This window comes from Caretta caretta, chromosome 10 (assembly GCF_965140235.1).
Source record: "Caretta caretta isolate rCarCar2 chromosome 10, rCarCar1.hap1, whole genome shotgun sequence".
Classification (NCBI taxonomy): domain Eukaryota; kingdom Metazoa; phylum Chordata; order Testudines; family Cheloniidae; genus Caretta; species Caretta caretta.
This window is the reverse complement of record NC_134215.1, coordinates 49410408-49433669: the sequence shown is the minus strand read 5'-3', so window position 1 is coordinate 49433669 and position 23262 is coordinate 49410408. Positions and strand designations below refer to the sequence as shown.

The 23262-nt window shown below is 40.0% G+C and overlaps 1 protein-coding gene across 10 annotated transcripts in view; it reads right to left on the bottom strand.

The window, feature by feature from the left end:
* The window catches only part of PEAK1 (pseudopodium enriched atypical kinase 1), a 222717-nt gene that overhangs the window by 186707 nt on the left and 12748 nt on the right, over window positions 1-23262 (bottom strand). For 8 of the 10 annotated variants that reach the window (XM_075132975.1, XM_048866122.2, XM_048866120.2 and 5 more), the window contains exon 2: window positions 17016-17048. The exons of 1 other annotated variant lie outside the window; for it this stretch is intronic. The gene's annotated coding sequence lies outside the window, so the exon portion shown is untranslated. Of the gene's footprint in view, window positions 1-13957; window positions 14123-17015; window positions 17049-23262 lie in introns of those variants that run through there. One more of the 10 variants, XM_075132976.1, reaches the window with a different exon arrangement.

The window sequence follows — 23262 nt, the reverse complement described above, 5'->3', positions numbered from 1 at the left end:
AAACTCCAGTTAACTCCACAAAAACCGGGTGGATGGATGCTTCCTTGCAACTGAAAGTTGCCTGTATATACAGTCTATTATAGTTTATGTTCTTCAGCAACTACCACCATCCAAATAAGCAATCAAAACATTGACAAAGATGTCATGTTATCTTAAGCCTGTAAGGTCAAAGCTATTTGTATTAGTTTAACCATGTAATAAAAAATTTGCCCAGTGTGCATACAATTCAAGAAGTTGAGATTTTTCAGTAATATGACACATTGCCATTGCCCCTTTTTAAACTCACTCATTAACAATATTTTAACTTACACTTCCTCACAATGCAAACCCCGAAAAACAAAAAATAAGACAGTCACATCCTAACACACCCATTTCCAAGCAAAGGCTCATTATCCTGACACTGACCATAGCAATACAAAAAATACCTTCTTCAAATGTTTACAATAAAACTAAGTATTAATCCTAAGACCTGTAATAGTTTTATTAACGTTTTCTACTAGTTCATATAGTTTCCTCTTTGGAAATCATCTTCTGGGGTCAGAGGATGTTGCTGCAATGCAAGTCTGAAGGTGAGCTGGCAGGGTGAGGAGAAAAACTTGAGCAGTCTCCACTGTGGTGAAATGAGCAGATCTGATCCTAACCAGATGAGCTGATCATGACCATTAGTAATGTCCAGATGCTCCACTATGAGAAATAGAAGTTCCAGATAAAAGTTTTTGGGGAATGATTTTTTGTACCATATTTTTAACCACATTTGCAGCAGAGCCTTGATCATATTAGCATTTACATTCCAACTAATGCTATTGGAGCAGCACACACGGTTTAAAAAAAAGTAGAACAGACAGTTTTTTTGAAGGGTGAAGGGAACCTGGGGTGAACCAAAAGTAAACACCACAGATTTTTACAGATTGGCTTGAATCTGATTTTACACTAGTGTGTTACAGATGTAGCTCCATTGTCTTCAATTAAATTACTTCAAATTAACATTAAAGTGACAGCAGTACAGGGCCTACATGTGTACAAGTGTGATGCTTTCTGGGACCTTTAGCAGTCTTGTATTTAAAAAGCTGAAATGAGTTTAAACACACAGCTTTTAGAAAAGCTCCATAGATAAGACTCCTTTAAATTTTCAAAAATATAATGGGCCCTTCCTCCAATTCCTAATGTGTGAGGTTAATTTATATGGGGAACACTGGTAAGAACAGGACCAGGTCAAAACTGAATACACAAGAAACACTACTGCTCTAGTTGCAGAAGAGCCCACTGAAGCTTCCTTAGTGAAATTATTTACGCACCTGTCACATGGGGATGGGAAGAAAGAAGGTACTATGTAAATAAGAAGGATGTGACAAATCTGAATTTTAATTTTGCGGTGGAACCTTTAATTTAATTGTGAACAAAGGAGTTGTCATCTTCATCTAGAAAAGTTACTTTTCGACTCAGGCTTCAGGAACGGATACTGAGTTGGTTTAAGACTTGACATAATTCGCTAAGGTATGGCATATATGCTTTAAAGGGAGCGTTGCAGCATGACCCTTACATATATTGACCAATTTAAAGGTCTGTGCATGGTATTCCTTTCCCAGTTGAGCTTGCAGTGAAGGTATCAGGGATAAAAAAAATCGTGTCAATGTATTGTTTTTACTGTTCTTATTTTTGTGCTTTTTTGTATTTCAAAAAACAAAACATTTTTATTATGAATCTATGTGGTAATTTTAGATAAAGCAATTAAAACTGCCATAAGCAGCATAATCACCTTCACTAAGGTGAGCAGACAGGAGGGACAGAGACAAAGGCCATGCTGGGCCCTTGTAAGCATAATGAAAGCAAGACTATCTAGTATTTTAGATATCTTTAAAATATACTTTTATTGCATTAAGTAATTTCCTTTCATTTTTAAAACTCTTTTTTGAAGACATCAGAATTTTTCAAAAAGTCCTAGACTACAGTATTTCAAAAACTGTTTATAGTTATATAATTCCTATTGCCTATTTTTTGATTAAGAGATTTATCCAAGAAATAGTTTTATGAAAAAACAAAACTTCCCTTGCAAAAATTTAACTAGATATTTTGCTTTATATACTAAGGTTAAATGAAATGATCCATTGAACCTCTTGCTCCTTTGATTAAGGGTCCCTGGAACGCCAGAGCCTGACAGCCAAGATTATTACAATCTGCATTTAATTAGGGCTATAGCACCTAGGGTAGTTTGTTACAATGGAAAGCTACTAGAAAAATAATGTAAAATCCTTTCCCTTGCTGAAAAGTCTAATTCATTTTTAGTTCTCATATTCACTGTAGGCTTGTAGCAATATCATGTCTTGTATCACAGTATTTTCAGAAAGCCAATACCTCCCCATACACATTTGTTACAAAAACAAAACCATCAAAAAAAACTAGAAGACAAATGCAAAAACCTTCAACTTCATAGTTACAGAGCAAATATTTTTTTTTTTAAAAACCACAAGAATGTTCTTATCACCAAATGTTCCTACAAACAGGACATCTGGACTGCAGTGTGAACGCAGCAAACTTTGCAACTACAGTATGATTATCTTGTTGATATGCTTGCATGCGGTCTCTAGACCAGAGGTAATGAGCCGGTTTCTCAGACAGTCAAGAAGTAACATTTACTGAAATACCACAGTTTGTCACTCTTATTTCCCCTCCCTCTCATAAAAACAGTAAATTGATGGCTGAGATACGACTCCGGCTCTGCTGAAATCCTATGTAGTTTGTCTGCTTTTGGGATGCTGTCCAAATGACTGAACAGTCCAAGCAGTTATTGATGACATCAAAAGTTAAATTTGCACCAGATTTCACATAGTGGTGCCATCCATATGGCAACAGTAGAAAAGTGTAGGTAGGTCTACACCTAAAATGCTGCTGCAGCTGTGCCACTGTAGCACTTCAATGTAGACAGTCACTACAGTGACAGCAGGGGTTCTCCTGTCGCTGTAGATAATCCCCAAGAGGCGGTAGCTAGGTTGACGAAAATTCTTCTGTCAACCTAGCACTATCTGCCCGGGGGTTAGGTCAATGTAGCTACATCTCTTAGGAGTGTGTATTTTTTGCACCCCTCAGAGACGTAGCTATGCCAATGTAAGTTTTCAGTGTAGACCAGCCTGAATAACCTCTCTCAACTTCAGAGTCACAAGTACCACTTTTCACACTGGAATCTCAATTCATCTAGCACTGTGCAATTTGAAAAGAATCTGGAAGATGTTGGTTTTCCACAGCAGGGCCTGCCTTTTGACTGTAGAGTCAGCTAATAGTCCTATAATCTCCTTGAATAAACATTCTTGGACCGAAGAAGCTGTATTACAATTAAGTGAGCTGTAGCTCACGAAAGCTTATGCTCAAATAAATTGGTTAGTCTCAAAGGTGCCACTAATACTCCTTTTCTATATTACAAAGTGTGAGTAATCAAAAAGGTGTCAAGTATCAGAGGGGTAGCTGTGTTAGTCTGGATCTGTAAAAGAGGCAGAGAGTCTGGGGCACCTTATAGACTAACAGACGTATTGGAGTATAAGTGCCACAGGACTCTCTGCTGCTTTTAATCAAAAAGGGCAACTGATAAAACAAAATAAGGAATGAAAAATACATGAGCTATAAACTCATGTAAACAAATAATGCAGAAAACTCCCTAAATAGCCTATTCAAGAGACAACTTCAACATCACATTAAAAATCATTGTTTTATTTAGCTTTTACTCCTGGAGGAATTCTGCACCACTGCACACGCGCAGAATTCACATAGGTGCTGGAACTAAGGGTGCTGGGGATGCTACTGCATGCTCCGGCTTGAAGTGGTTTCCATCACACATAGGGTTAACAATTTAGTTCAATGGCTCTCAGCATCCCCACTTAACAAACTGTTCCAGAACCCTGAGAATTTATGTCCCCTACAAAAAAAAAAAATTTCTCTACTGAAAATACGTTCTGCTGGAGAGGAGCTGCAGTTATACCTTTCAACCACCAGGGGCTGCTGTGGTGCCAGAACAGAGGGCAGCCACTCCTGGGCAGGAGCGGCCAGCTGAGGACAGGGAGCAGAAGAGGCTGCATACCTCACAGTGCCCTATGCGTGGGGCCAGTCAAGGTGGCACGGGATACAGAGGGATGGACAGCTTGGGGCACATGGGGCTGCTGGGAGGTCACAGACTGGGGTTCAAAAGAGCTAGTGGGGGGGACGACTGACTGTGGGAGGGAGTGGCGGGGTGTCAGAGAATTTAAATTTCCTCTCCCTCAGACCCCCCAAGCTTTTGGACTGCTTTTGAGGGGTGTGGGAAATACGTTTCTGTATTGTAGTACAAATTAATTATTACTCAAAGTTCTGTATTAATATGCCTAATAAGGAATCTATTTGTCAAAAAACATTTCCGGATTCTTTTTTGCTGTCTTGTTACAGACATACTTGCTGATAGGTATTTTTAAATAAATTACCAAAATAATTGAAACTGGCATGATTATATTATGTTATTTTGACAAATATGCAGAATTTTAAAATATTGTGCGCAGAATTCCCCCAAGAGTGATGTTATTGTTAGTAAACATTTTAGAAACCCAATACAGCTATCCAGTTTTTCACTCAGGAGTTATTTCTCCAGGTTTGCAATTTGTTTTCTTCTGCTCTTTTTTTTAAAACACATCCTAGTACTTGAATTTCATATACATGAGTTAAAATGGATCAACTTAAAACAACTGCTAGCGTGGCTGAACACTACAAACTGGCTTGTCTTTACTAGGATTTTACCTTGAGTTACCTAACTCTAATTAAAAAGCAATTTCTCCTAGTGAAGAAAAGGCTTTGTTCACTTCAGCAGCCACCCATCCCAAATATACTCCCTTGGCACAACAGAGCACACACATCCTGCGCTCCCATCACCCTCAAAGTGTCACTTTATCAATAGGCACTTCTATTAGAGTCACAGGAAAAATGAATATCCGACTACTCCATTCCATTCCATAAATAGAGGGATCCATATGTGGCAGATTTGTTTGCCCCACTTGCTCTCTGATTGATTGGAGGTGGGGTGATGGGTGTACACCAGTCTTCAGGGAGAAGGAACAATCAGGCTTTGGAAACTCAACTCACCCATTCTTTCACAGACAAAGAATTACAAGCATCAATCAGCAGAAGAGGGGAAAATAAACACCAACATATGAAGTCTCATCAAAATAAGGAAGGGAAACTTAACAGGCAAGATAATTCTAGAATTGAGTTTCTATGAACCTATTAATTTGAAGGCAGAACTGAACGGGTACTCTCTCTTTAAATCTGACAGGGACTTCCCCATTAAACCAAATAACTCAATTTGAAAAACGTGGTTTTTTGCTAATAATTAAGCTACACAAGTAACCAAAGCTGCTTTTAGAAAGTTATTGTCCAGTACATCTCATGACTCTACTCTTAAGTATGAATAACTATTGAATGAGCTTCTATACTCTTAATTGTTTCACACTTTGAGGAGAAGACTAGCTATGGACAAACCACATACTACAAGTAACACTTACATTCCAGAATGAGGATGCTTAGAAGGCAGGTAAAAATGTAAGTAATCTGCAGGATATAAACCTGGCTGTTATAAGTTTAAGATGCTTGAATTAATAATTACCAACTTTTGGTAAGTTTATCTGAAGACCAGTTTCTAGGAGATCAGCCACCATGTGACCAGGATAGCTTACTCCTAGGACCCAGGCTTGTTTTTCTGAACAAGAGATTCTCTTTTTCAGGTATTTAAAAAAATAGCTTCAGAAAGGAACAAAATCACACACTTAATAATTACTCATGACAATGTATATTACTTGTTACCATGAGCAGTTCTACAAGAAGGGAACCAGAAAGATGAGGAGACTGAAAGAGATACCCAAGACTTTATCATAAGGCACATTGGAGAGAAATCTCACACTACCAGAACTTTGTATTTTTTCTGTGATTAAATAAAAGGCTCCATTCTCCAGAGATCTCAATTTGGTAATTCTATTATCACTAAAGGATTAAGAAAATCACTTTTTTTTTAAACAAAAAAAGTGAAAAATAGTTTGCTGTGGGACAGGAACGGCAGGTCACCCTTCAGTACTGACACATCTGTTGGAATACAAAGTGGGTAAAAAGAACGGAGATGGGGAAAATTATGCCTGGAGAGAAATCTACTTTCTAACACCACTCCTAGTGCCAGTTGATATGTTACATCCCTCATATTTGCTAGAGATACTGATGCACATAACAGGAATCACCACTATTTAAAGTCCAAGTTTCTTCAGACTCCCTCTCTTCTCAATGAGCCTTTCAAATGTATTTAATGTTATTCTTAACAAGCATTCATAGCATAACAGTAAATATATTTATATTACTTTAAAAGAAGAAAGATTCTAATATGCAATTAGTCTGCCAACTAGATTGTTTTATATGGCAGCTTCAGAGTTCTTCTCTAGAACAGACAAAATGTATTGTCCATACAAGCAAAATCATCAAGATATTGACTTTTGAGGGTCCCTTTCTTGTTGGTCACTTTCACAAAATCCAAAGGTTTTAGAGTAGCAGTTGTGTTAGTCTGTATTCGCAAAAAGAAAAGGAGTACTTGTGGCACCTTAGAGACTAACAAATTTATCTGAGCATAAGCTTTCGTAAGCTACAGCTCACTTCATCGGATGCATTCAGGTATTTTCCACTGAATGCATCCGATGAAGTGAGCTGTAGCTCACGAAAGCTCATGCTCAAATAAATTGGTTAGTCTCTAAGGTGCCACAAGTACTCCTTTTCTTTTTTACAAAATCCAAAGATTCATCAAAAAGACAATGCATTTCACTTGTCATCCCAAGGACAATGGGACTTCAATGATATTTAACTGTTTGTCAGTGGAGAGGAGTTTGGAAGTTTTATAAATGAAAACAGAGACAGACTAACATTTCTACTGTCATCAATAAAGGAGTTCAAAGGCAGTGTCAGTAAGATATAATGATTGATTTCACAGTTCATTGGTCCAGACAGTGTTTGTAAACCACTGACCCAAAAACACAAAGGATTGCTCAGGGTCTCTTTAATAGGGTATGTCAACTGAAGAGACTTACAGACCGTTATACAATGGAAATCTATTGGAAACCAAAGGGTGGTCTGACAATGTTTCTTAAAAGTCCTTTAAAGAATTTATTTTAAACAAGCCATATTAACTTAGTTAACCGAACAGTGGTCAGACAGTGCTAAATTAGCAAACTTTTCTGATGCCTCTCCCTCCTCTCTGGGTCCAAAATATGAAGTTGTCTCCCCTTATCACAGCACTACTGTACAGCTACTAAAAGCTTGCTAAGAAACTTATTACAGCACAGCTAATTGATTTTCAAAAACACATGTATAGGTTTGAAGTCAAATAAATGAAATTAGCCAGCAAAAGTCAAACATTTTAAAAGATCCAATAGCTAATCCAAAAGCTTTAATACAGATTCAAAATTGACATCATAGTACTAAGGTGCCAGTAAGACTAGACTGCTTCAGATCTTCAGTGCAGAAAGATCCTCATTTAATGTTACAACTATCACCTCCCCACAACTTTTATTGATATTTAAGATTGCTGGATTCTATTGTGCACATTCCAAAATTGCATGGCAAAAGAAGCATCTCATAATGCACCAATTAACTTTATTAGGTTTTGTCCATTATTAAATGAGCTTTCCTAGTAAATGTTTCAACCACTTCCATGGTACCTATGCTAATCCTTTTTCAAAAAATAAGTAAAATAAAATAAAAAAAAAAAAACATCTTTCACGTGGTTCTGCACCCTGCACAGAGTAAGTGTAAATGACATTGTAGTGAAAATACCAATGACCAGAAGCACTTTGTCTACACCAGCATTCCACACTGTTGATTCTATCTGTGGAGCTAACGTGGTGGTATCAGTTGTAGCAAATATTAATTGGGCGGGGGTGGGGGGGGGGGAGAGCAAGAGAAAGCTATTTAAAAAAAAAAAAAAACACCCCAGAAGGGATCCCTCATGGAAAACTACATTTTCATTCTAAAGCTCTAACATGCAGTTAATGAATTTCATGTATGGAGGCCTCAAGTCAGTTACAAACTCCTCATAGGTCTGTTCACTGCTTACTCTCTTCACCACTATACACACACCTCATATATATAAACTTTGCCTACTGAGTCTCATTTCCAGAAACCTAGACCTAAACTAATGGTAAAGCAACAAGCTCAAGGGCTCCTGTATATTCCTCAAGATGCACATACTGTGCTTTTGTAGTAGACTGCATCTGCACATTTAAAATTAAAACATGGCAGAGCAAGGGCAAAATAAATGCTAATTTAACACTAGGATTGTCAACTTTCTACTCGCACAAATCCAAACACCCTTGCCCTGCCCCACCTGTCCTCCAAGTCCCCGCCTCTGCCCCACCCCTTCTCCGAGGCCCTGCCCCTGCTCACTGCATCCCTCCCGTCTTCCTCTGTCACTCACTCTCCCCACCCTCATTCACTCGCTCATTTTCACCGGGCTGGTTCAGGGGGTTGGAGTGCAGGAGAGAATGAGGGCTCCAGCGGTGGGTGCTGGTTCTGGAGTGGGGCCAGAAATGAGGAGTTCAGGGTGCAGGAGGGGGCTCCAGGCTGAGGCAGTGGGTTGGGGTGCAGAGAGTGTGAGGGCTCCGGCTTGAGGTTCAGACTCTGGGGTGGGGCTGGGGATAAGGGGTTCAGGGCATAGGAGGGTGCTCCAGGCTGGGACCGAGGGGTTTGGAGGGCAAATCAGGGCTGGGGCAGTGGGCTGAGGCGTGGGAGGGAGTCAGAGATGCAGGTTCCGAGCGGCGCTTACCTCAAGCAGCTCCCGAAAGCAGTGGCATGTCCCCCCTCTGGCTCCTAAGTGGAGGCAGGGCCAGGCAGCTCTGTGCATTGCCCCATCTGCAAGCACCGCCCCCGCATCTCCCATTGGCCGCAGTTCCCAGCCAATGGAAGCTGCGGACCCAGTGCTTGGGGCGGGAGCAGCGTGCGGAGCCCCCTGGCTTCCCCTACGCATATGAGCTGGAGGGGGAACATGCGGTTACTTCCGGGAGCCACGCAGAGGCACTGCGGCCAGGGAGCCTGCCCTAGCCCTGCTGTTCCGCCGACCAGACTTTTAACAGCCCAGTCAGGGATGCTGACCGGAGCCACCAGGGTCCCTTTTCAACCTGGCATTCCGGTGAAAAACCAGACACCTGGCAACCCTATTTAACACCCTTATCATAAACATCAACAATTATTCCAAATGTCTAAAAAAATATTTTAAAATTATAATTGCATTACACTGCCTAACACAAATTATAATGCAGAAGATATAATATAAAGGAGCAATACAGAGCACAATCCATGACATGTTTTTTTCAGCATATTAAAGGTGCAAAACTAAGACCCCAATCCTGCAAAAATATATTGACATAATTTTAATCATGGAAGTTATGTCTGATTTCGATGGGATTTCTCACATGCTTAAGGTTAAGCACATTTGCAAGTCTTTACCTGATTGGAGGCTATGCTGGTCCTGTATCATTTAAGTTCCAATAAGTCTGTCATTAAGGGGAAAAATCAGGGGGGATGTTTCAAGCTAGGAAGATATTTAACACTATTCTGTATTTTTCCATTCTTAAAAAACACTTAGACTAAAATGTTGCTTTACATGTTAGTCTTAATTTGTTTTCCAGCGCTCATTTGAAGAGTTAATATTGCTGAAAGAATTAGAAGCTGTGAGGTAAAATAATCATGGAGATGCAACATGCCATAGCCTCTCTAAATGAAGCAGTGGAAAGGAGTTTTCCGCAAAGAGAGGTCTGCACAGGTCCTTTCTTACATGGTGAGAACAAATGAGAAGAAATCCTATCTGCTATTTTAAATTTCCATCATACACTGCCCACCTTAACATGCAGTCTTTTTGACATTAGTTGATGGCTGTATTGCCAACCCCCGAAGTTCAAAAATCATGAGGCAGATTCTCCCCTTCCCACTCTCGCCCACCAAAATAATGAGATATTTTAAATAGTGCTTTTGGGGCCAGAGATTAAACCACATTTTTAGACTATCTTTTGACTTTTGAAGTCCCCCTGCCCACTCCTAATGTGTCTGAGATAATAAGGGTATACAACAGAGTAACATGATTTTGGCCCCTGCTACAAGAGCTCCACTGAAGGATTCAAATGAGACATGGCCCCATTGTGCCAGGCACTTTGTAGACACATAGGTACAAGACAGTCCCTGCTTACAACATAGTAGAAAGTATGGTGATGAGTTTGTGGTATGGGAATTAGAAATAAGAAACCAAATTTATCTCAAATAGAGTATACCAAACATCTATTAGATGGAAACAACTTTTAAATCACTGTTGAGCTGGGCAGGATTCAAACCGGTGACATACAAGTGAAAGGCTCCATAGTTCATTAGCAATGCCCGGAAGCATCCAGTTGCAAAGGTGCTACAGTAACACTTGTTTGGAACTGAAGCTTCCTTTCTGGAAAGATATGTTCATTAAATCAAGTTCTAACATTTTTGAAGCTGATATTGAAAGGGTTTTCCACACTCTGGATTTACAGGAAAAGTCTCCAACACACTGCTCTCAGGAGCTGGACACTGAGGGCTTGTCTACACAGTGGGATAATGTGCACTGGGGGGGGGGGGGGGGGATTTCTAAAGCTCAACAACATGTTGCCCATTAACCGGTCAGTGTAGACCCTGCAGGTGTGCACTTAAGGTCCCCTAGTGCATTTAAACTTAGTACCGCTTCAAACAGCATTACTTTAAAGCGCACCAGGGAAGTTTTATTGAGCACCAGCAGGGTCTACATGGACTAATACATGTACAACACATTAGTGTACTTTAGAAATCACACCACTGTAGTGCACATTACTGCACTGTGTAGACGAGCCACAAATCTGCCACATCCCTATTATTAAAATGAACAATTCTCATCAAATACAAATATTTAAGAGGCATCAGTAAGAGAAATATTAGCACAATGTGATGGTTTGGACCTCTTGGGAAGTCACCTGATGTGCTGAGATACCACTGAGTTTACCTGTTCTGCCAGCATGGGCCCCCTTTTACCTGTCTTGCTGAGCTGGGCTTTTAAAACCTCCTCCAACACACACCCACAGGCAGGGCCACACCCAGCTGCAGATCAGCTTTAGGAAGACTCAGCTTAAGGGACTTGCTCCAGCATTCAGATGTCCACCTCCACCTGAGTACAGACCCAAAGATATATTATATTCGCCTCTTCCCTCAACGTGGAAGAGGGTATGCACAATTTCTCGCCCCCCTCATGTTAGAAATCACATAAACCGGGTTATATGATAAACCAGAAATGAATTTATTAACTCTAAGAGGTGTATTTTAAGTAGTTAAGGTGGTAGCAGACAGAACAAGGCAGATTACTAAGAAAATAAAACAGAGCACGCAAACTAAGCTTAATACACTAAAGAAACCGGTTACATGCAAGTTTTCACCCTAAACGTGGTTCTAATAATCTTCTTCACAGGCCAGACGCCCCAGCTTGGACCCAGTTCTTTCCCGCTATTCAGTCTGAGTTGTTTCCAGCAGTCATCTTGGGTTGGGTAGCAGGGGAGAACTGACCACCTCGGATTACCTCCCTTAAATAGAATTTGCATAAGGCAGGAGTCATTTGTTTCCTAGTTTGACAACCCCCTCTCCCCACTTCTTTTACAGTGGAAAGTTATAAGTCGTCCCACGTAATGTTTTAGTATCATGTGACAAGGCCACCTGACTCTGTAGGGCCCCTGAAGCCATTCTTCACAAGCTGACCCACAGGTTCACAGGCAGACTAAGCTCTTTTACAGTCCAGTATCCTTGTTGATGGGCCATCTGCCCTGTCTGGCTTTTCCACTGTTGTACCTGAAGTTTTGGCAGCGAGCATCACCCAAAGTAGCATAGTTGAAATACAGATACATAGTCAATATTCGTAATTTCAGAAATAGAAGGGATACATGCATACAAATAGGATAATCGCATTCAGTAAATCATAACCTTTCCAATGATCTCACGAGTCATCTTGCATAAAGTATATCTCAGTTATGTCATATTCATATCATAAGCATATTTTCATAAAGAACATGGAATGACATCACATACAACATTCAAATTCACTTCCACATATAATGTTTTACAACATAAAATAATTCCAATGATTACTCCAAAGTCTTTGCTGGCTCACAAAATCCAGGAAGCATGACTTCAGTGGTTAGACAGCTACAAAGGGTGATTGAAGAGGACCTGATGAAGATAGCTTGGCGTGAAACAGTGGTAGGAAAGAAATTCTGAGGAAAGCCAAGGAAGCAAAGGGTGGATTGCATCAAAGATGATTGTAAGCAGGTGGACCTTAGTGCTCCCCCAGACAGACAAAGATGGGTGGATGCTTGCATGATGACCTGACCTCAGATGATGGGATAAGGGGAAGAAGATTACTCCAGGGTCCTTACACTAACATTTATGCATGTATTTTTTCAACCCCATATGGGTTCATCAGGCAGGGTTTGAACCCACAACTTTCAGACCCACAGCACCAACCTCTTATACTTCCATTATAGGAGTAAGTAGTGGTGGGAAAACATACTGTAATTCTCTGCGTAGACCTGCTCATACACGGGGAGACAACACGCACTTTGCCACTGGGTTACACAAGTACTGGTGAGACAGCAATAGCTGGGCATCATGATTCATGGGTTCTGTTCCTGGTTCTGGGAGCAGATCGTGGTCTTAGAGGTTGTAGGCAGCACAGCCAAATGTAACAATGTTTCTGTTTAGGGCATATGGGGGCCTGAACCTAGCACCTGAAGATGTAAAAACATAAGCCTTTACCACTTGAACTAATGAACCAAATCACTTAGCATGGAAGTAGCAGCAGAGAAAAAAAACCTCTATAATGTGGCCTAATTGCTCAAGGATGAGACAAAGAACCACACTTGTTAGGGTGGGTTACACAGGTACCTAATTTAATGTACTCTTTCCAAAAGATAGTGTTGCAAAGTGGATAGGACTGTAATCAGAGATCTTAGGTCCCATTCCCAGCTTTGCCTGAAGTGACCTTATGCAAGCTCTCAGTTATTTTATCTGGGAAAGTGGTGAATGATAGTTACTCCCTCCTTCTCCCAAGGTATCAGACCTTGGCTCATAATACAAGTTGTGAGAGACAAAGAGCTGGGACTAGAACTCATGGTAACTGAACTTGCATCTTCCACTAGGCTAGGTATCTATTTAATGCACCTATATTGGCATTATTACGGTAGAATCTCAGTTTTTAATGTATTTATTCTCCCAACACCCCTGTGACATAAGGAAGTACTATTAATCACATTTTACAGATGGGAAACAAAGGCACAAGGGAGACTAAGTGACTTGCCCAAAATCGCTCAGGAAGTCTGTGGCAGATTAAATTCACTCTTCCAAGCGCCAGGCTACAGTCCTAAGTACTGGCTCATCCTCCTTTTCAGGGTATTGTATGCGGGAGTCTGTCTGTTTTGCTCCCAAAAATCATATGAAGACTGCAGATTTTCATATTATAATGACACTGCCTGCAGCAGTGGCCTATTATAATAGATTTGTGAAAGTCAGACCAACAGACACTAGACAGGATAACAAAAAAAGAAGCCCAAACTGTTAGTCTCCAAAGCACTGAATTGACCATGGAAGCAGGAGTCTCATCCCTAGCATTTGTCCCTCCAGGTAATTTTTATCATTACAGCAGTACCTGGAAGCCCCATCTTACATTGGGGCCTTATTCTGGTAGACACTGTAAGTGCACATTGTAAGAGACAATCCTTGCCCTGAAGATTTTACAGTCTAAACAGACCATAGGCAAACAGTGGGAGAAAATATTATTTTACCCCGTTTTGCAGGGGTTTTGAATTGAAGCACAAAGAAATTAAATGACTTGTTTAAGGTCACACCAGAAGTCTGTGGCAGAAAACGAATCGAACCCAGTCCCCATTACCTTAATCACAAGTTATTCTTCTTCTCTCAGGTCAGGTTTGAAGCATACTGGCAAGACACTGTGGGGGACTTTCTCTACCATTTCATGAGCCATATTGCTCTATAGATAAAGATGGTTTCATTCTACTGTACAGACAACAAGAATTAACCACAGATTTCAGCCCAGAACTTTAACACTAACATTTATTAAAAGAAAAACTTATTAACAGCAGCCTCCAACAGACTATTGCAGTAAGATATACATGCAAGACTACAGTACTTGAACTCAAGTACATTTTTCTTTTGAATGCACATGAAGGCAATTGCATTAGTAGAAGAGCCCATGTAATAAAAGTCTCCCCTTACAATCAATGGTTAAAACAGATTCTATTTTCTCCCGATTAACACAAATGTAGATTTTGAGAAAGATGGAACACTTGTTGATCTTTGGGTCTGAGAATGATAATCAAGGTTTAAAAAGTGTTCTGACATATTTAGTCATTCTACACCTATTTCAATATCAACAAAAGATACTGAAACCTCAGAGCCCCACTTCAACTATAGAATTAAAAATTACAGGTTACCTTTCACAAATATGAAAATGTGCTGCATTTTAAAAATGAATAAAACATTATTTTCTATAAAGAACAAACATGTATCCAAGTTATTTTGGAAATCCTCTCCTATCTGAATTAACAGAAGGGTGCACACCAAAAATGCATGCTCCAGAGTAATTTATTAACCATCAATGAAACTTCAACACTCTTCATCATTATGCAGACACTGATCCCAACAAATTTAATCCAATACATAAGAAATACTGTAAAGAATATTTGCAATAGTGATTAGAAGTACAGACAAAATAATTGAAGTTCTAAGAATCAACAGAAGTCGTACAGTCTTGGTCTAAAATATCCAGTAAGCCAGAGGCAATCTTTCACTCACAACCCATGAGACTTTCAGCACATGGACCAAAAGGGAAACAAGCTCTTTTGAAGCCTATGCCTCCTACTCCTCTCTCCCCGACATCCCAAAAAGGCCTTACAGCCAAAATCCTGTTTTTAGCTTTACTTATAACACTGGCAGAGGCAGATTTACCGTGAAACACAGGGGTGCCCTGGCATGGAGCCCTCCAACAACAGGAGGCCCCAGGGCCAGGCAGCTCTGGGGGCAGCTCCTGGGGCTCCGCACTCACTGGCAGCCAAGGTCCCCCCTCCCCCTGAGCGTGCTCTGTTCCCGCCCCTCCCACTCCCTCCCAGTGCTTCCCTCACCGCCAAACAGCTGTTTGCCCGCGCTCAGGTCGCTTCAGGAGGAGCGACATGCTCGAGGGAGGAGGCAGAGAAGAGGCAGCAGCGGGGCTTTGGGAAAGGGGGTGGAATCTGGGCAGGGCAGAGTAAAGGCGGGGCCCCCGCACTCCCCCTACACATACCCCTGCAGCTCCCTGCTGTGAGCCGCTCAGGGCAGGGGGCTGGGAGCATCCCCATGACCCCAGCCCACATCCCCAGCCTCCCCTGACTCCTGCACCCCCCCCACATCCCCACCCCCACCCTGAGCATCAAACGGGAGTCCTGCACACGCACACCACATTCCTACCTGCACCCCTCGCACGAAATGGGAGCTTCCCCAGGTAAGCGCTCCACACCCCAACCCTGAGACCCCTCCTGCATCCTAACTCCTGGCCAGACCCTGCACTCCAATCCCCAGCACCCCAATACCCAGCCTGCTCCTGCACTCCCAGCCCTGACTCCTCTACCCCCCTCACACACTCCCAGCCCTGACTCTGCCCCCCTTCACACCCCCTAGCCCCCTGCCCACCCTGACTCCTGCACACACACCCCACATCCCCACCTCCACCCCTCGCACTAAACGGGAGCTGCCCCCAAGTAAGCGCTCTACTCTCCAATCCCCTCCCCCAGCTCTGAGTCCCCTCCCGCACCCTAACTGCTGGCCAGACCCTGCACTCCAACCCCCAGTCTGCTCCTGAACCCTAACTTCCTCCCAGACCCTGCACCCCCAGCCCTGAGCCCCCCCACCCTAAGTCCTGGCCAGACCCTATACCCCAATGTTTTTTTACATTTTTTTTTTTAAAAGCACTCTTATCCAAAGCACTTTACAATAGTTAGCTAACTCTACAAACAATATTTGGAAAGATCACTAAGTGGTCTGCTGAGACCTCAACGATTTTCAAGTGGTCTGTGGAAAAATAAATTAGACTACAAAAACAATCAAGGTACCTCACTTTATTTTCATTTACTTCCTATTACTTATGATGAAGGAGGATGAAGAAGAAAAAAAGAATGAGAACAGGTGCAGGGGGAGAGAACGTTCTCTTTTTTTGGCCCCAAGGAGGGGCCCCAAAATGAAGCTAAGCACAGGGCCCACTAACTCTAAATCCGCCACTGAACAGTGGATATTTCAACCATCTTATTTTATACGTTAGCCTCTGTCTCCCAGGTCAAGGATACCATGAACTGTGATTCAATAGCAATAAATTAGACAAAAAACACCTAATCAGAGCAAAAACACAATTAGTATGCATGTTGATGAAAATGCGAAGAAAATTATGGAAAATAATTTTTATTCTTTTGTGCCACTTCATTTATTCATGAATTTTTAAGCTTTTGGTACAGTAACTTCCAAATAACTATTTAGAAATCTGAAACTACTAGGAACAAAACAGTCTTTTCTTCTCAGAACAGCAGATATTTAGAAAGTATCTTACACGAACTCTGGGAAATACAGTTCTTCAAAATTCAGAAGTATAGAAGTAGACAGCAAAACATCCCAAGTTTCACAGGACATCGATGAAAGAAATATTCCCATATGCTTAAAGCTATTAAAAGCATAAAGATTATGTAATGAACAGCACAAAGCCTGGGAGAATTATTCCTTCTAAAAAAATGCAAAAAACAAAAAATTCCAACATGCCTTAATTGGGCAGACAAGACAAGACTTCCCCTATTTTCACATTGTACACCGTTTTTCCAAAATATGTGTTTATCACAGATCCCTGTATCAACAATTAAATTTGTCCTTTAGGGATGGAATAAGCTGCACAGTAGCATTTTTAAGATAATTACCTTTCTAATGAGAAGCTTTCCTTCTTTTCTCCCCTGAAAAGAGAACAAAAACTTGTATTTCAGTACATTTTCCTTTACTCAGACTAAATTTATAGCATTTCAGACAACACACTTGCATTAAACTTCAAGCAAAGAGGCACACCACTTTCTGTCTTTGTCTTTGAATATTTCCTTGCTTTTGACAGGCATTTTCACCCAAGGATCTGAAACTGAAATATCACTGGTTTCAGAGTACTATCACTGCTACCTACAACCACCAGTCACTATGTGCTCATTACCAGCCTAGGGAAGGTTCCTTATGTAATTGCGATTGTCTGCTCGTATTTTTCAGCTCAAATTAACCAGTTTGACTTCCCCACCCACTCCCACCCCATGGTTTGACAATTTTCCATTCTGAACTTGACCAGAAAGCCACCACCCACAATAAAATAATAATGTAAGTGAAGAAACTGTTTAAAGAGAAAGAGATACAGATTGATGGCTTGGTCATAAATACCCTGGGAACCAATAATTCCCAGACTGACTGGTGCTAATTGCAGGTGCTGTGCCTTGTTTGTACTTTTAACAGCAAGTCAGAAAGAATTTCAGAACTCCTTAAAAATATTGTTGAAGTGGGGCAGATATTTCGCAGTCCATCTCCAAAAGCCATGTAGGTCTCTATAAGTGTATATATATTGGACCTCATGCTGTTATACCAATAAATTAAAAAACAGCAGGATCTTATTAAAGGGAAAAAGGCAAAATACCACATTTATTGTGAATACAGAAAGAATCACAGTAAGCAGTTAGTTATAGCTATAACATTCCATTCAATCTCCTATTTATTCATACATTCATTCACACATATACACAAGCGCGCACACACACACAGGTTCTGCAAGGTTGTTATCATAGGTTTCAGAGGAACAGCCGTGTTAGTCTGTATTCGCAAAAAGAAAAGGAGTACTTGTGGCACCTTAGAGACTAACAATTGGAAGGTGCTGGATACAAATACCCAAAGCCAGCTGAAAATAGTGAAAGAGGCACTTCAGGAATACAAAAAGAGTGAAAAAGTTCACTCTGCAGATGCTGGAGGGACGCAGGTAAAGGGGGAGAAGGTCCTATGTACGGCACCCCCAGGCATAATTACGAAGAGAAAAGAGAGTAAAAAAAAGTTAACTCTGCAGAGGCTGGAGGGAATTAAGCAGCTAAACTTTGTGAAAATGTTAAAAAGGAAAAGTGTTAGAGAAAGAGGATTCTTGGTTTCTTTGCAACCATTCTGAAGGAAAAATGGGACCTTTTCCAAAGGAATGTCTGTAAATTAGCCAGGCAAAAATAAACTATGATTAAAATAATTTGACTGGACAATTTAGTCAAATTTGCTAAAAGAACATAAGGGGGTTCTATTGGAACTTAGCTGCCTCAAATGTATAAAGGGAATGTAAGATGTAAAAAAAAAAACAACAACAACAGAGCAGTGTGGACCCTGTTAAGGAAAAGAAAATGTGTATGTATCTATGTGTGTGTGTGTAAATATGTAAAGTTCTAAGGACCAATTGGTTTTGTTTTTGTTTTAAATAATGCCACTAAAAATCCATTTGACTTTTTAATTCAAAGTTGCAAAACTGACAGACCTTTTTGCGAGACACAGGTAATGAGTGTTATTTGGCTTTGGGATTTGGCATTTAACCCTTAAAAGGTAACTCAATGCTTTACAAAATTTAAAATGTTTTTAAGTTGTGGCTGCAGCAGGGCAGTCAAAATCAGGAGAAAAAAAAATTCTGGATTCTTTTTGTTTGTTTGATTTTTGTTTGCTTGTTTTTGTAACAAAATAACAGATGAGAGTTGTAGTAAAAAAAAAATTAAAAAAAGACAGTGCCCCTCTGAAGCAACAGCAGGGGTGAGGTGCACAAAACAAAAAGAAGCAATGTTAGAAACACTGAGTCTTAAAATGGCTCTGAGTAATCAGACTGTCACTTTGATAAAGGTACATGAAAACTCTGTAAGCAAAAAAAAAGAAATAGTTACACCTTATGTAAAAATTGACACGGATAATGTTATAGAAGTTAAACTATGGAAGGAATGCGCATTTGCCCCAGAACATGTGCAGGGTATATTGTAGAAGGGGCAAAAGAAATGCAAACATACCATGCTACTTAATTAAAATGCTATTAGGGCTCCAAAGGGAGCCACAATAGGTTGGGTTTTCTTTTTCAGATTGCTGTGTGTTTTGGAAGCAGAAGTTAAAAGTAATCAAAACTCTGGTGAAAGCTGATTATGTCCCTTTTAAGATAGAGTCTCTGAGCTGCTGATGGCTTTAAATCCAAAAGCAGGAAGCGTCTGTGAAAATGCAAATTACCTAAATGATAAAGGAAGGAAAGAACTAGCAGCACAAGGAGCTGCAGATAAAGGACATACCTGGTCAGCAAACAAATTGTCTAAATAAAAGGCATGGTATAACAAGATAATTTTAATAAATTTAATGATAATAAGTACCCCTGTAACAACGTATAGTGTGTATGATTTTTGGAAAAACCCTTTAAGGTTGTATGGTGATGATGCTTTTCAGCTATTACCTGTAAATAAACTTAAAGCTTAACACAGCAGGAAAAACATTATAAACTTGGTCCGCTGTATAAGAAGGGAAACTGAGGTACCCCACCTCAGGGATTTAATGACTAAACAGTGGGATAATTTCCCCATAACCCTTAAAAGATAGAAGCCATTGAAACCTGGCCTGCCTATAGAACAAAAAGCAGGAAAATGTGGGGGCAATTCCTCCATTTTGCCTGCAATCAGCAAGGGTATTTGTAAAAGAAATATTTTAAGCAATAATCTGCCACCCCAAAAGGGGTAGAAACATGTTCTTTTTGTCTTTCAGAAAATCAGGAAAAGCTGATGCCAGCTGAAGAGCAACCCAATACCATGAATCTACTGTCACAATAGAAATTGTGTTTTATGTTCTATGTTTTGTTTTGTGTTGTTGTAAGCACTGTTGTGTGTTTTTAAAAAAGAAATACTGAAGACCTGCAGGTACTTAAAAATAAATTAAGCTCTCTGTCCCAGCTACAGGACAGCCTGATACAAAAACAAGTACATGCCAATGTAGAGTTGGTCCAAATTGGTCTTGGTAGCCTAAAAGGCCGATGGAATCTTTGGTAATGGCTTAATACTACCACATGGCTTATCCATAAGAAAAAAAAATTTAGAAATAGGAAACTACACAGCCATAGCTATGGGATGCACTGAAATGCAGTGCATCTAGCTACTTTGGAACACATCTTGCACTAGCTACTTTGGAACACAAAATGTTCTGGGTCATACTGGGAAATATTAAGGGTTTGATGCATTTGTTAAAACAAAGAAAGAGATCATTGTTTGACACTTATCAATATGAATGGATGCAATACATTTCCAGTATTGTAAAACCAGACTCGTTAATGGGAGACGTTGTCAAAATTGCACACCATCAGTCCCTGGAGGCAAAGGTATTGAAGGTTAACCCACTCCCCATATTACACATGGGATCCTTCTGGCTACCCTGGACCTCAAGCCAGTGGGCTGGGGAGGGAGGGAAGCTACTGGACACCAGAGGTTGTACCGAATGGACTCCTCAAAAGTGGGTGGGCCTGTTGCCACAGAACCTTGTAGTAAAGATACATCACTAGGATCATGTATGTGGCATGAATTGGAATCACAAACTCAAATTGCCTCACAGTACCTTCTCTTGAATAGGCTACACAGAAAGTGACACTGACGATTATAAATCTTAGTGTCAAAAGGGGGATTATGTTGGATCATATTAAAGAAGTTCTGTATTAAAATCACAAATGAGTTTGATTCCCCATAGTTTAAATTCCAGGGTATTACTAATTAAGAGGTCTCTTGGTTTTTGGTACTGTTTCTCTCCCTCTATGTGTGAAACTTGCAAGCTGCTAACTGCGTTAGTACATTCTAAGACAGAGTCTGTTCTCAAAGCAATTCACACAGAGAGAGACTCAAAGCAATACTCTGTAACAACAGAAACAGCACCCAGAGACTCCCTGCCCTTTTGTTGCATTAACAATTGTGATTAAAATAGAGATAGAGGATGTATGTGGATGGATGCTTGGTGTGGATAATAACTGAATGATCAGGGAGGTGCCAGCCTAAGAATCCAGTGTCCATCGGCTGAAGAAGGTGTCAAGTGGAAATAACCAGAGGACCCCCCCCGGAGGGCAGACTGGAATCCACCCAACAGCCTCAAGAATGGGAGAACCAAAGAACAAGATAACATCTAGCAGCACGGAGCCGTCAGGAATGTGCTATCTGCTGATTGATTCAGCAACAGCATGATGAAGCAATTCCCATAGACTGGCATAGGAAGAAATTCCTATAAAAACAGACTCTATAAAGTGAGAACTTTGGGGTCTGATTCTGCAAACCAACTTCCAGGAGCATCAGATGAGCATCTGACAAGGCCCTGCTCCCTCCTCATGTCCAGGCCACCTGGCCAGTGGCTTGGCATGAGCAACTCTAAGGCTGGTAACTATGATAACAACCTTGCAGAACCTGTGTGTGTGTCTATGTGTGTGTATGAAAGAATGTGTGAATAAATATGAGATTGAATGGAATGTTATAGCTATAACTAACTGCTTACTATGATTCTTTCTGTATTCACAATAAATGTGGTATTTTGCCTTTTTCCCTTTAATAAGATCCTGCTGGTTTTTAATTTATTGGTATAACAATGCGGAATCACGACTCCTTAAAGGAATATTATACTTCCTGGGATGATGAAGATGAGGGGAACAAAGTGTCATGGGGAGATAAATCAAGTAGTTTAAACTGAAGTGCACTGATTTTAGATACCGAAGTAACTTTAGAAATCCCTAAAAATAGACAGATACATAGCCAATTAGAAATTAAGTGAAGGTAGATTTCTGGTGGTCAATAAAAAGAAGAAAAGAGAAAACGTGGATGACAATTGAAGATGTTCCCATCACACCTTTTTTTTTTTTTTTTTTAAGATAACCATTAAAAATGGATATTTGAGGAGACTGACATTTGATTGCAATGACTGATTCAAATGATTTGAAATCAATTTAACTCATGTATATTAGTTACTTTTGAAAAAGAACAGATCCTTCTACTCTGGAGAAGTTGCCTTTGATGTGATGCTGCTGTAACTCAAATGCCCACCATTCTATAATAAGTGCACTAAAAATGGAACACTATCATGACTTTTGGGAGAATGCAGCACTCTGTTGCTTATCTACTGACACTTATTTTTGATCATTTCACTTGCACAATAATTCTTTCATACATGACTCAGCCATTTGTGTCTACACTGTCACTGCAATTATAAAAGCCAGCACTTATTTTCTTATTTTTAATAGATTTTTTCTTTCTCTTTTTGTTCTAGCAATTTGATCTAAATTAAAAAAAAAGAGCAAAACAACTGTGATAACCAGTGCAATTAAAAAAAATTAGAAAGTATTACATGTATATCACTATGTCAATGGCTGTTTGCTGAATTGATAACCCTCTTCCTAAAAAATGCCTGGCACTGAAGATAAAGCACAAATTCTTGTGATGAAATAATGTTCTTCTATATTCCACCGATTTTTATTCTGTTTAGATGTTCACAATTTCATCATATACAATTCCATATCGAGACATTTAGATGTCAGCTTTGTACATAGCTAGGTTATGTTGTGCAATAAGTTGGCAATTGCAGGAACGCTCAACATTAGAAACAATAAAAGGCAATGAAATTTTAAAAAGCTTATGTGAAACCTCTGCCTTTCTCTCATTTTTAAATTATGCTGCTTTTTTGGGTAAGCACCATTTGTTTTTCATCTTTATATTGTGATTTGACATTTGAATGATATTATATTTATGCATCTCCTTGAGTGCTCTGGCACTAGGGGAGGAATGCTTTATAACATTATTATTTAGTATTTTTCATTATCTCCTCTTTATAGGAACATACATATTTGTAGACCATACAGAGCATTCAGATTGTGTTGGTTATCCATTTCAACATGTTTCAACACAATATTGTTCCTTAATCTGCAAATTTAGCTTCAAAAGATCTCAGTGTTGGCTGTTATCTTGATCATTCAGCAATAGCTCTGTTGATTTACACTCATAAATATAATATAAAACATAAAGCAGTAAAGTCCACCTGCAAAGGACAGAGAAGGGGAAAGACTGCAATGTTTTCACCATCACACAATGAAAAGCTTGTTAAGTGCTTGTAAAATAAACAACAGGGTCAATACTG